The following is a 12,626-nucleotide window of genomic DNA, read 5'->3' on the forward strand; positions in this document are numbered from 1 at the left end:
CGGCTTAACTAATGATGATTTTTACACCCCAACCAATGTAATTAAATCAACCTAATTTACTAGTGTGGACTAGAACAAAATCTCAGCTGGGATATGAGTTAATTCCATTTTCCAAACTAAAATACACAGTAATAAATGTTTTTCCAGCTCATGTCCATTCATAATTATCTATCTTCTCTGACACAAGACTAAACCACCACTAGCACCTTGACCTTTTGATGACTGATGGTCAATTATAGGTGTCGGAGGTGTTTTATGAAATTTGAGAAAATTACCATATCATGAGAATAGTTAGAAGAACGGTATTAGGAATTGCATTAATCCCGAGGGGAAACAAATTCTCTGGTTATACTACTGTTACTGCATTATTTGGCAGTCTGTTTACTCTGCTTTTTACTTTGGACTTAATTGTAGCATTCCATGAACTAACATGACACAACATCCTTGACTCAATCTCTGGTCAACCCATCCTATCTAATATTTTCCAACCATCAAATCTGGATTCCACCCTAATTTATTTTGTGGATGAAAACCTCAGATATGCATAATTTGTAGCGTGCATACTTTTTAGACTAGCTGGTGTCACTTCAGTGTGATGTGATACATCCTTCCAGAAAGATAAAAGGCTGCCACGTAGCTCTTTGCATCTCCTATGTTTGCTGTGTGTTGTCAGTCTAGCCTTGAGCAAGTATTCTGGATCCTATAGTACCTTTTTATAGCTTGTTCTGGAATAATCACAAGACTAAAGAACTTTCAGTATCCTTCCCATTGAGCCAGATAGCCTTCCTACCTCAAAAGAGATTTCAGAGGATAAGTTCCTTTTCCCATTTTTGTCTGTGACTAAATGGATAATGCAAAGCATTAAGCGACCTAAAAGCAATTCCCACAAAGCAGCTTTTGATTCCATATTTCTTAGCATCTTTCTTTAGAGGTGAGAGTTGAAACAGACCAATTGTCCCCTACCCTTGTATGAATTCTTGAGTGTAGCTTGTGATGAACTGGGAAGTTTCTTAATGCTTTGTAGGGGCATGCCTAGTTTCCCCTATGTGCTGCATGTTTACCTAGATAGAGGGACAGAGTATATATGTGAGAAAAGGGGGCAGTTGTGACTGCCATCCATTTTCCTAGACCTAGCCCGTGGTGTCCAACACACTAGCCACATGTGGCTGTTTGGCCAGTTGAGTGTGGCTAGTTGTCTTGAACAATGTAGCTATTTGACCAGTTGAGTGTGGCTAGTTCATTATAGCAGTAGTCACTACTGTTTCAGATGGACACCACGGACCTACACAATGGGCAGACATTTAGTAACTTAGCAACTGACATACACACACACACCCTGCCGGAGCCAGCTAACAATGAGAACAAAGTGATGAAGTGTGAGCCAGGGTGGCTGGTTTGCCTGGGGAACACATGAAGGATGGATGAGTAGCAACTGCCTGACTGGTCTGTTGTAAGTGGGTCTTTCTCCTGGTTTGGGAGTTGGGAGGAGAGCCAGGAAGTGGGTTGTGCCCACGAAAGCTCATGATACTATATAGCTATATATTTTTGTTAGTCTTTAAGATGCTACAAGATCATTTTTTTTAAGGTTTTTTTTTTTGCTGTAACTTCATGCTTTCTATGCTAATTGGAACTGTTCTACACTGTGTTCCAGATGACTAATAAACACTGTTCCCTCTAATTTTTCCCACACATATGCAGAGGGCCGTAACAAGGGCAGAGCAAGTGGGGTGTTTGCCTCAGACACATCATAATCAGAGGCACAAAGATGCAATAAGTAAAAAATAATAAGATGCAAAAGTAGAGTGAAGCTCATGCTAACCTAAGGAGAGAGGGTGCATAATTAAGTTTTTGCCCAGAGCATGCAAATATCTAGTTACAAATGCTACATGTGCGGAACAAATTTTGTTATGTGCACCAATATGGAAGTAATGTGTGACACACAACCTCTATATTGATGCACATAACAAAATTTATGTGGTGGGGAAGGGCTGAGGAGTTCAGAGTGTGAGAAGGGGGTCAGGGCTGGGGCAAAGGGTTGGGATATGGGGAAGTCAGAATTCTGGTGGGGGGAGGGATTCAGGCTCTGGGGTAGGGCTGGGATGAGAGGCTCAGGGCTAGGGCAGAGGATTGTGGGGTGTGGGGATGAGGGCTCTGGTTTGGATGTGTGCTCTGCCGGGGATAGAGGTTTGGAGTGCAGGCTGCTCCAGGGCTATCGTGGGGAGAGTCGGCTCCCCCCCCAGTTCTCTCTCTCATCAGCAGCACCTAGTCTGGGTGAGGAGAGGGCTTCTCCCTGCCACAGGAGGCTCCAGGGCTGGGTTGGGGCTGGGGAAAGGGCGCCTCTCTCCTGGGCCTGGCAGGTCCGTGCCAGGGCTGGGGTTGGAGCTTGCTAGCAGAGGCCTCTCTCTCCCATTATAGCCCTGGAGCATCTACATGGTGTTTTAATAGGCTGCTGTGTGGCTGCACAGCTTGGAGGGAACATATCAAATAAACTCTTTTGTTTCACAATGCTGGCTGAGAGTCACTGCTGACTGGAAGTTGTGGTGCATGGTCTTTTGGGGCGGGGAAGAAAATTTTCCCAGGTGTCCTGCTCAGGTGGTGCACTCACTGCGGGGAGCTCACAGCATGAAGAAGGGTGCTGAAAGCTCCAATCTCAGTCCAGGAAGCACTGAAGCCAGGCCCCGAGTGCCCTGAGGGGCTATTACACTGAAGAGGGTGGTCTCTGCATTTCATTCAGAGCTGTTCCAGAGCACCGAGCCTGTGCACCGGTGACATAGCCACTGAAAGAAGGAACTGTGGGACAGCAGTGGCTGATATTTATTATATATGTAATTGAAGGATGCCAGTCTGCCATCTTGTATTGTATCTTTAATTTTTGTTAACCCTTTTTTCATCCAAAATATCTGAAGCATGGAGTTGGCCTGTATCCTGAAGCACAGGTTGGTCCATAAGGGAAGAAGAGAAGTAGTAAGAGAAGTTGCTGTAAGTGTCTTAAGATATTTCAGGATATTTTATGTAGCTGCGAACATTGGATGATTTCTCAAAGGAGGGGTGGCCTCTAAAGCACTGATAGGCAACCTAGGCTAATGAGTGGGCCATGAGTGATCCTCCATCTCAGTGGGCCTCAAGATTGCTTTAACCAAGACAATCTCCCAGATGATGGTAGTTTTGCTAACTGTGCTTACATAGCAAAAATGTGCAGGTTGTGCTGATTGAACCATAGCAGTGCTTGGGTTGAATGCAGAGGGGCTACATCTAGACTGGCCCCTTCTTCGGAAGGGGCATGCTAATTTCGAACTTTGGAATAGGGAAATCCACGGGGGATTTAAATATCCCCCGCGGGATTTAAATAAACATGGCCGCCACTTTTTTTCCGGCTTGGGGAAAAGCCGGAAAAGAGCGTCCAGACTGGCGCGATCCTCCAGAATAAAGCCCTTTTCCGGAGGATCTCTTATTCCTACTTTCAAGGATCTCTTTCAAGGATCTCTTTCAAGTAGGAATAAGAGATCCTCCGGAATAGGGCTTTATTCCGGAGGATCGCGCCAGTCTGGACGCTCTTTTCCGGCTTTTCCCCAAGCCGGAAAAAAAGCAGCGGCCATGTTTATTTAAATCCCACGGGGGATATTTAAATCCCCCGCGGATTTCCCTATTCCAAAGTTCGAAATTAGCATGCCTGTTCCGAAGAAGGGGCCAGCCTAGACGTAGCCAGGGAGTGCACAGTTCTCAGTCAATGCTGTGTGCAGTCAGCACGCACCTCGCTTCACGTGCTCTTGCCTTACATGTGTGTCACTTTAGCAATACTGATAGGAAAATAACTGCATGGACAGAAACAAGTGAAATCAGGCAACCCTGCATATGAGCAACAGTAAACAAAATGTCTCGTGGGCCACACACAGAAACCCAATGGGCTGCATACAGCCCATGGTCTGTAGTTTGCCCACAATGGCTCTGTCAAGGCTGTTCCCCACTCTGACACTCCAAATGCAGAAGGTGGGGGTCCACAAGACAGCTTCCAAACCTTGCCTTTACAGGCACTTGTTACAAAAACTTCCCCTTAGAATCTTAATACACAGATTTTGGGAAATTTGCTGCCACCATCAAGTGTTTTTTTTATCTGTAAAAAAAGAGTAGTGAACACTTGAACTCACACCTGGGGTACCCCATGCTCTTTTCATAGAATCATAGAGCTGGAAGAGACCTCAGGAGGTCATCAAGTCCAGCCCCATGCCCAAGGCAGGACCAATCCCAACTAAATCAACTCAGCCAGGGCTTTGTCAAGCCAAGACTTTTGCCGCAAAATTGCTTGAAAAAGAAGAGAAAAACAAGCTGCAGTCTCTGGCAGCTGACCCCTTAGTCAAAGGCATGCAGATACACACAGACAGACCTCTTTGATTGCCTGGGGAAGGGGAGGGTGGGGCACTCACCCTCTTGTGGGAACAGAAGCAGCAGCAACTGCTGCTGCTGCCTGCTATAAATGGAGAAACTTGCTCCAGCTTCTACTCCAGGGATGGGCAAAAGTTGATCTACAGGCCAGATCTGGCCACGAGGGCATCTGTCGGCTCCCTGCCTTCCCCGCACCCATTTGGCACTCCTGAAAGCCGGGTGCAGGGCAACATGTGTGTTTGTGAACACTGAGAGCCTGGAGGAAGGGGAGGCAGGCTCCTCACGCTTCACCCACCCCCAGTAGCTCCCATTGCTGGTTTCGACCAATAGCAGCTGCCTGTTTATAGGACAGGTAGCATGTGAAGTGCCCACTCCCTCATCCCCCGGGCTCACAGCATTCAGTTTAGAGCAATAGACATGGCTCTTGCAGCTCCCCTGAGCACGTACAGGGGCTGGAAGGCAGGGACCCTGGCTAAGAAACCTGCTGGACTGCTGGCTTGGAGCCAGATAAAGTCTCCCAGCCAGAGCCTATTTCTGGCGCCCCAGCTTCTCCCTCCCTCCCCCAACCCTCTGTCCTCCCTTTTGTTCTCCTACCTCATGTAACCCAAACCTTCTTCACCCCTGCTCCAGCCCCCATATAGCTTCCCAGACACTGCATCCCCTCCTACACCTCTCCTCATGTCACACACCCTTCTCAGACCTTGCACCCCAATCTTCTATACCTGTCACAGCCCAAATCCATGCACCCCCTCCTGTAGCCCTGCCCCAGGTCACAACCCCCTCCCAAGCTCTGTACCCCCCTCCTTGTCCCAGCCCATTGCTCCAGGTCAGAATCCCCTACTTCACTAAACTCCGTCCCAGATCCCACACCCCAAACCCTTACCCCAAGCTCCCTTCTGCACCCAACCTCCATCCCAGAACCCCACACCTCTTCCACTAATATAATGGAAGAATGTGGCCATCAACCACTTACTAAATTCTTGGAGTGTCTCCCCTGTATTAATGGCTTAAGGTAAGAAAGAAAATCCTTTTAACAGATTTTTTGAGTGTTGCAGATATGTAAAACTCTGATCTTAAAGATTTTTTTAAAATTCTCTGTTACTAATTAATACATGGTAAACTGTATAGCATTAAAGCCAGAATTTTGCTATCTGGTAGAGTTCTGTCTCTTCTGAGTCAGAAGCAGCAAGTACTAGGTGTCATGCTAGCTGTTTAGTAGGATGAAACCTTATTTTCAAGATCTTTGAAACATTCATCTGTCTGTTAGAAACATGATGATACATGTACTCTAAGATCTCGGTGGGGTAGCCATTTTAGTCTGTAACTAAAAAAAACCTACAATGGTCCTGTAGCACCTTAGACTAACAAAAACATATAAATAGTATCATGAGCTTTTGTGGGCACAACCCACTTCAGCCAAGGGTAGTGTTAATTTTCTTTTTATTTGATTTCATATTAAATAATCATAAGCATTGCTCATTGTTAATTATCCCTATTTTTAATATATTTTCTTCCATGCCTATAGACTATTTAAAATATATATTTGTATCTATGGTTTTTGTATGTACTGGTGGGTGCACATCCACACACTACTTCAATTTTGATGTTGCACATAAGAAATTTCAACCCACGCAAAAGAAAATTCAACCCACCAGTGACAGGACGTTTGCCCTGCACTGGCCCTTTAAGGGCAAAACCCCTGCCCTGAGCAAGGGCTGCAGTGAAGCCCCAGCTGAGGCATTCCTCACTAATGAGGACCCAGCTGGGGGCTATATAATAGACTCCAGAAAGGCAGAAGAGGGGAGAATAGACTGTTGCTCTGGACAGTCAGGGAAGCAGAGGCTTGTTGGAGCTAAAGCAGTGCTGGGGAAGGAAGGCAGAGCACAAGAGGTTCTGGCCAGGCAAGTTCCCAGGCTGCAGGGCTTGAAGCAAGGCCTGGGGCTGTGTGGGGCAGCTATGGTAGGCAGGAGCAGCAGGCCCACACCCTTTTGCCAGTGATGAGTGGCCATTATGGACTGCAGCTTGTCCCTGAGGCAGGGGCTAGATAAAGACTGACAGTGGGTCACTGAGGTGAGGTGGGTGCAGAGTAACTGGGTGTTTCCTGGGAGAAGAACTGGGGGCCCCTGGGGAGGGGAGGACCCTGGAAAGTGCAGTGGAGTAAACAACACCCTCCCCTGGAAGGGGGTGCAGAGAGACTGGAGTGGACACTGCCAGAAGGCAGTGTCCTGAAGAGGATGCAGTGACAAGACGAACATGGGCAGATACTACCTAGAGCAGTGGTCCCCAACACGCATTTCAATGCGCCCGCCAGGTGCTCGGGGCTGGCCTGGCCCCGGGCACATGGCGCATGGGCACTTGCGGGGGGAGCGCCGGGCGCGCGGCACTCGGCGGGAGGCGGCAGGGGGAGCGCCGGCCCCGGGCGCGCGGCGGGGGGAGCGCTGGTCCCGGGCGCGCGGCACTTGGCGGGGGGGGAGGAGCAGGAGCGCCGGCCTCGGGCGCGCGGCACTCGGCGGGGGGGGAGGAGCAGGAGCGCCGGCCTCGGGCGCGCGGGACTCGGCGGGAGGGAGGGGGTGGCGGGGAGCGCCGGCCCCGGGCGCGCGGCCCTTAGAGGGGGCCCCGCCCCCGGGCACGCAGCTATGGGGGGACCCCGCCCCCGGGCGCGCGGTAGGTGGGGCCCCGCCCCCGGGCGCGTGGATGGGGGGGCGCCCCCGGTCCCCGCCCCCTGGCGCCCGGCGGGCAAACGGCCACGCCCCCTGGCGCCGGACAACCTAAAAAGGTTGGGGACCACTGACCTAGAGGGAGGCAAGCAAGCTAATTCCTGGAGGTTCCAGGAGGTAGGTTATCCCCATGACACCACCTAAGGATGGAAAACCTTAGTGGGAATGCTGGTGTACATATTTAAACAGTTAATGAATAAGCCTGGACTCATAGATTAACCTTCACAGTTACATGCAAGCACCCCTCCCTTGTGCTGCTGCCTCTGATACAGCATCAGAGGCAGCAGTGTGTGGGGGGGGGGGAGCAGGCTGGAGCTGCATGCCCCCCTCTTCATGCATTCTTTTCTCTGTGTCAAAGGCAGCAGTGGGGAGGTGGAGCCAGGCACTGGCTCCCATGGAGCCACCTCTTTCTCTCTCTCCCTCCCCCCGCCCAATATAAATGTTTAACTGTTGAAAAATGCAAAAACCCTGCACTTTAACATCCCTAGATGGTACAGCTACGTTCTTTTAAATCTCAGACTGGGACAATATGGACACAGAGCCACAGGAGGGAACCAACCTTGCGACAGAATGCATTTGGAATGCTAGATACAAATATGGCAGCCCTATACCTCCTGCTGCCCAGGAGTTTTAAGAGACTTTATAATAAATTAGGTTGTTTTGTATCCCATGTAAATTGCACAGATAGCCTGTTTATTCATGCAGAAAGTGAGGGAGAGACCTAGAAAGGCAATAGGCTAATGACATAAATCACTCTTAGGCAGAGATACATTTTGGCTACGTCTAGACTAGCATGATTTTCTGCAAATGCTTTTAACGGAAAAGTTTTTCCGTTAAAAGCATTTGCGGAAAAGAGCGTCTAGATTGGCACAGATGCTTTTCCACAAAAGCACTTTTTGCGGAAAAGCATCCGTGCCAATCTAGTCACGGTTTTGCACAAGAAAGCCCCGATTGCCTTTTTCGCCTTCCAGGCTTTTTTGCGCAAAACAGTTTTTAGCTGCCTACACTGGCCCTCTTGTGCAAAAACATTTCCAGAAAAGGGCTTTTGCCCGAACGGGAACGTCAAAGCATTTGCGCAAGAAGCACTGATTTCGGACAGTAGAACGTCAGTGCTTTTGCACAAAATCAAGCGGCCAGTGTAGACAGCTGGCAAGTTTTTGTGCAAAAGCAATTGCTTTTGTGGAAGAACTTGCCAGTCTAGACACAGACTTTGACTATGCTGCTTCTCCCTAATAAAGGTAGTGGGGGCTGTGCCACTTCTTTACACCCTTGGAAATTTTTCTTTGCATATCTAATATATAAAGGAGAATGTTTGTAAGTTTGTGCGCTAATAACTTGGGCACTATAAGAGCTACCGCAACCAAACTTTGCATGGGATAACCTTTCATCCAGAAGAAGGTTTTACGGTACTGTGGGAGGGAAGAGAGGAGAGGCTGACGCCTCTCCCTGGGGCTGCACAGAGCTTGGCAGTGTGGGGAGAAACGGCTTCCCGGGAGAAGCAGCGGGGCCAGTCACTCACTTAGGCCAGCAGAGGGACAAGGAAGCAGAGGGTGGGCTTGGGCTCCGGTGGTAGGCACGCGGCTCCCTTCCCCCTCCTCATTTCAGTTATATCAACTGTCAACTTATATTTCAACAATGTATACTGACAAAGTGCAAGGACAGTCACTTAAAGTAGTTGGAATTGATTTGGAGACATCTTGCTTTTCACATTGGCAACTCTATGTTGTGCATTCCAGAGTTGGAAGTGGAAAATTTTTTTACATATTTGTTAAGAATAATTAAACAAAAAATATAGTTTACAATAAAGTTTTTGATAACATGTAAAATTGGTGGTTTTATACTGTTTTTATATATATTTTAATCCCGATAGAACTCAGTGCAACTTTTCTACCATTCAAAAAATGATATTAGACTACTGTTTTTCTAAAAAATTTTCCTCTACTTTCCTGATCAATGCCGGTTAACTCCCGCTAGTAGTCCATATTTATACAAATAACTGTGGGATGATTAGATCAAATCTTAATATGTAAGCAAATTATTTCCTTGGATATTTGAAATAAAAATGCTGAAACCGAGAAGGATCTGGTCTTTTAGATACATTCATTTCTTGTGATTTAGTCCAGTTAATGCAAAAATCTCAGTTCTCTGTAGCTGACATTTTTGCAGTAAAAAATGATGGAATTGATTTGAGTGGACTCTTCAATAGAACAAAAATGTCATTAGCATATAAATGTAATGATTTGTGTATTCCCTCCTGCTTATAACCACTTCATCAGTGGCTGAGTGCTGATCTATGTACATCACCAGTGGCTGGAGAGAGATGAGAAAGAAGGGGCAGATGTGAACTTTTAGATAATTAACCATTGGAACAACTTACAGAGTCACCATCTCTGACAATATTTAGATCAAGATTGAGATGTTTTTCTAAAAGAGATGCTCTGGGAATTATTTTGGAGACGTTCTATGGCCCATGTTGTCAGGATTGCCAGATAGTTCCAACAAAAATACCGGACACACTTGACGTTACATCACAATATACATTACATCTTATTTAGAAAATACCGGACATTTATATTTTCTCAATTTGTTTCCCGAAAAGAAAGCTCAAATATTGGACTGTACAGTTCAAAACCGGACACCTGGCAACCTTATGTGTTGTACAGGCGGTCAGATTAGATAATCACAGTGTCTCTTCTGGCTTTTGAATCTATTAATCCCACTTAGGGATTCTAGGTTCTATTGTAATACAAATAAAATATCTAATCTTTGCAGAGTCTTATCCCCAGCAGCATTTCCCTGCTTCTCTAAAGAACACAACAGCAACTGGCCTAATAATTCTAGAATATTCACCAGCCATGCTCTTCAACCTGGGGCCCAAGTCAAAAGTGTGTGCATCTCCCTGGGAATAAAGCCCTCTACCATGGCCCAAGCCTTTTTTCTAAAGGCCTACTTCCTTAATGGTGCTCAGCCGCACTGACAGTTTCTGTTGTGACAGGTATTTTTCCCTCACCTTTTTTAAAGATGCTTATTTATTCCTTTCTGTCATATTGGCAGCATACACACACCCATTACAGTCCACTCAGCTCAAGCCCATGAGCATCAAAGGCTTTTTTATTTGAGCCTCACTGAGATGACAAAATTAATGGGAGGGGAAGACAGGGTCCTTCAAGGAAAATCTCTAGGAATAGACAAACTCAGGAGAATATTTAAGCTGTTCAGTTTGTTTTGTCATTTAAGTTAATGAAAGAAGCCCAGGAAGATGGTAGATTTTGACTAAATCCTATGAACTGCTTTAGGAGCAAGTTGGATATTGCACCTTCTTTTACAGACCCATTTCATTTAGGCTTTTATTTAAGTTACAGTTTTTTCAATGAGTTTTGCATATGTAATCATTGTAAGCTATTGTGTTAAAGAATAGATCCAGCTTATGATGTGTCGCTCTCTCCGGAGACAATAGCAATCTGTTATTTTCTCTATGCTCTTTGAAAAAGGGCAGTTTCAAAAAAAGGAATTTGTAATACACTGTCCTAGTGAAACCTTCAAATATTGAAGACTGTGAAATACCACAACGTTGGCTGTACAATCAAAAATGCTTGTTAGAGACAGACTAGGAAAAACACATGTGCAGGATTAATTTCAATATCGACAAAGCGAGTATCTTGCCTTACAAACCTGACTCAATTTTTCTTGCAGAGAGTACAAAAGCAGTGAACACCATAAACCTGACTTTTCTTAGACGGTTTGTATATATAACATGTAAATCAATGTAGAAATTGCTCAGTGAATGCAGCAACTGAGCTACAAACTTAAATTTAAAATGCGAGAGCCTAGTGTGTTGGGCTGCTCAGGATAGAAGTGATACAAGTATCAGTAAGTATGGCAAAAAATTTCCTATTAATCTGTATCAAACTAATTGAGTGAAGAAATAGTCATATGGGCAATGGTCCAAGCTTTGAGAGAAGGAATACTTGGAAAGGAGTACAGTAGAGCAATAGACTGTTAAGTGACTTGAATAGATTAGAACCTTGGATAGTGCTTTAGATAAGTTTCTGTAGACAAAGAAGATGATGTGAAGGGCAAATATGGTCTTGGCTTAAGTGTAGATGTAACCCTCTCCCCCAAAGAGATGGTTATGGACAAAATCCTGACTCAAGTGAAGTCAATGGGAATTCTGCTGGGAGCTATGGACATTGAAGAACAAATCTGCTGTTCCCCTGCCATGCTTCAGCAGAAGTGAATGGGTCATATTCTAATTAATTATACCAGTGTAACTCTATAACAACTCCATGCAAATCAATAGAGCTACTCCAGGTTTTTGCTGGCAGATCAAAGCTCAATTTGGCCTTGTGTATCAGAGCACTAACAAGGCATAAACAAAGCCAAGGAAATAAATAGGCAAGCCATAGCATTCTCTTACAAGAGGCACTTGTGAATGCTGTGGAGAACAAAGAAGGGAGAGAACATGCTGGGTATTTGTAGGAAGGAAACCTATGATACTCTGAATTCTTATGGGGGAAACTGTGAGGTTGACTCAGTAGGCTGAAAAAATTGACATCACTGTGAATTTATGCAACCTGAACCAATTGGCTGTAATAACAAAATTCTTGAAGCTGAGATTGTATAAATCATTCCGGCTACATCTACACTGAAGAGTTTTTGCGCAAAAACTCGTGGCGCGTCCACACTACAAGTGTGTTTTTGCACAAGAAAAAGTACAGTAGTTCATCAGAAGACAGGGCTTTTTGTGCAAGAGTTGTTCTTCTTTCTACAAGGAATACGCCTTTTTGTGCAAGAGCTCTAGCACAAAAAGGCATGTGCGGACAAACAACAGGGGTTTCTTGTGCAGGAAACCCCTTTTGGAAAAAAGCACAGGTGCTCTGATGCCCTTTCATAGAAGGCCCATCAGAGCTTTCTTGTGCAAGAGCATCCGTGCAGTGTGGATGCTCTCTTGCGCAAAAGCACATGGCAGAGGACACGCTCTTGCTCAAGAATTTTTTGCGGAAGATCTCTTCCACAAAAAGTTCTTGCGCAATAAGCCTGCAGTGTAGACGTAGCGTCACACAAATTTTGAGGTGCTTATGAAAGTTTGAGTTCACTTGTCTATTTGTTTTCTAGCAATGTTTTGATTCACTTATGACACCTCAAGTGCAGAAAAGGAAGTGGGGGTGGCCTGAATCCAGGCATACTTGGAATTACAAACATCTGCCTTACAAACATCCACACATACAAACAAAAGCTCATCTGGAGCCTCAGCGGAGCAGGCGGTGGTGAGCAGCACAAGAGCTGATCGGAGGATTTGAGAGGAGCAGAGGGCAGTAACACAGCCAGCAGCTGGAGAGAAGTGGTGCTGTGAGAGGAAAATGTCACTTCTCTTCAGTTGCCAACTGACAGCTGCTCGCTGCTCCTTTGGAGTCCTCTGTCCTGCACTTGCACCACTTACTGGAGGGTGCAGCCCACGTGGGCTGGGGTAGCTTGGTATGGGACTGGCAGCAGGAGATGACACAGACCCTGTGTGAGGCTGAGGGAGGT

The 12,626-nt window shown here is 46.1% G+C and overlaps 2 protein-coding genes across 5 annotated transcripts in view; one reads left to right on the forward strand and one right to left on the reverse strand.

Moving 5' to 3' along the window:
- C2H8orf88 (chromosome 2 C8orf88 homolog) overlaps positions 1 to 12,626 on the forward strand; it is a 127,316-nt gene that overhangs the window by 110,063 nt on the left and 4,627 nt on the right. The gene's annotated exons all lie outside the window — the stretch shown is intronic.
- The window catches only part of NECAB1 (N-terminal EF-hand calcium binding protein 1), a 114,075-nt gene that overhangs the window by 72,476 nt on the left and 28,973 nt on the right, over positions 1 to 12,626 (reverse strand). The gene's annotated exons all lie outside the window — the stretch shown is intronic.

This window comes from Pelodiscus sinensis, chromosome 2, assembly GCF_052426305.1.
Source record: "Pelodiscus sinensis isolate ZL-2025 chromosome 2, ASM5242630v1, whole genome shotgun sequence".
NCBI lineage: Eukaryota > Metazoa > Chordata > Testudines > Trionychidae > Pelodiscus > Pelodiscus sinensis.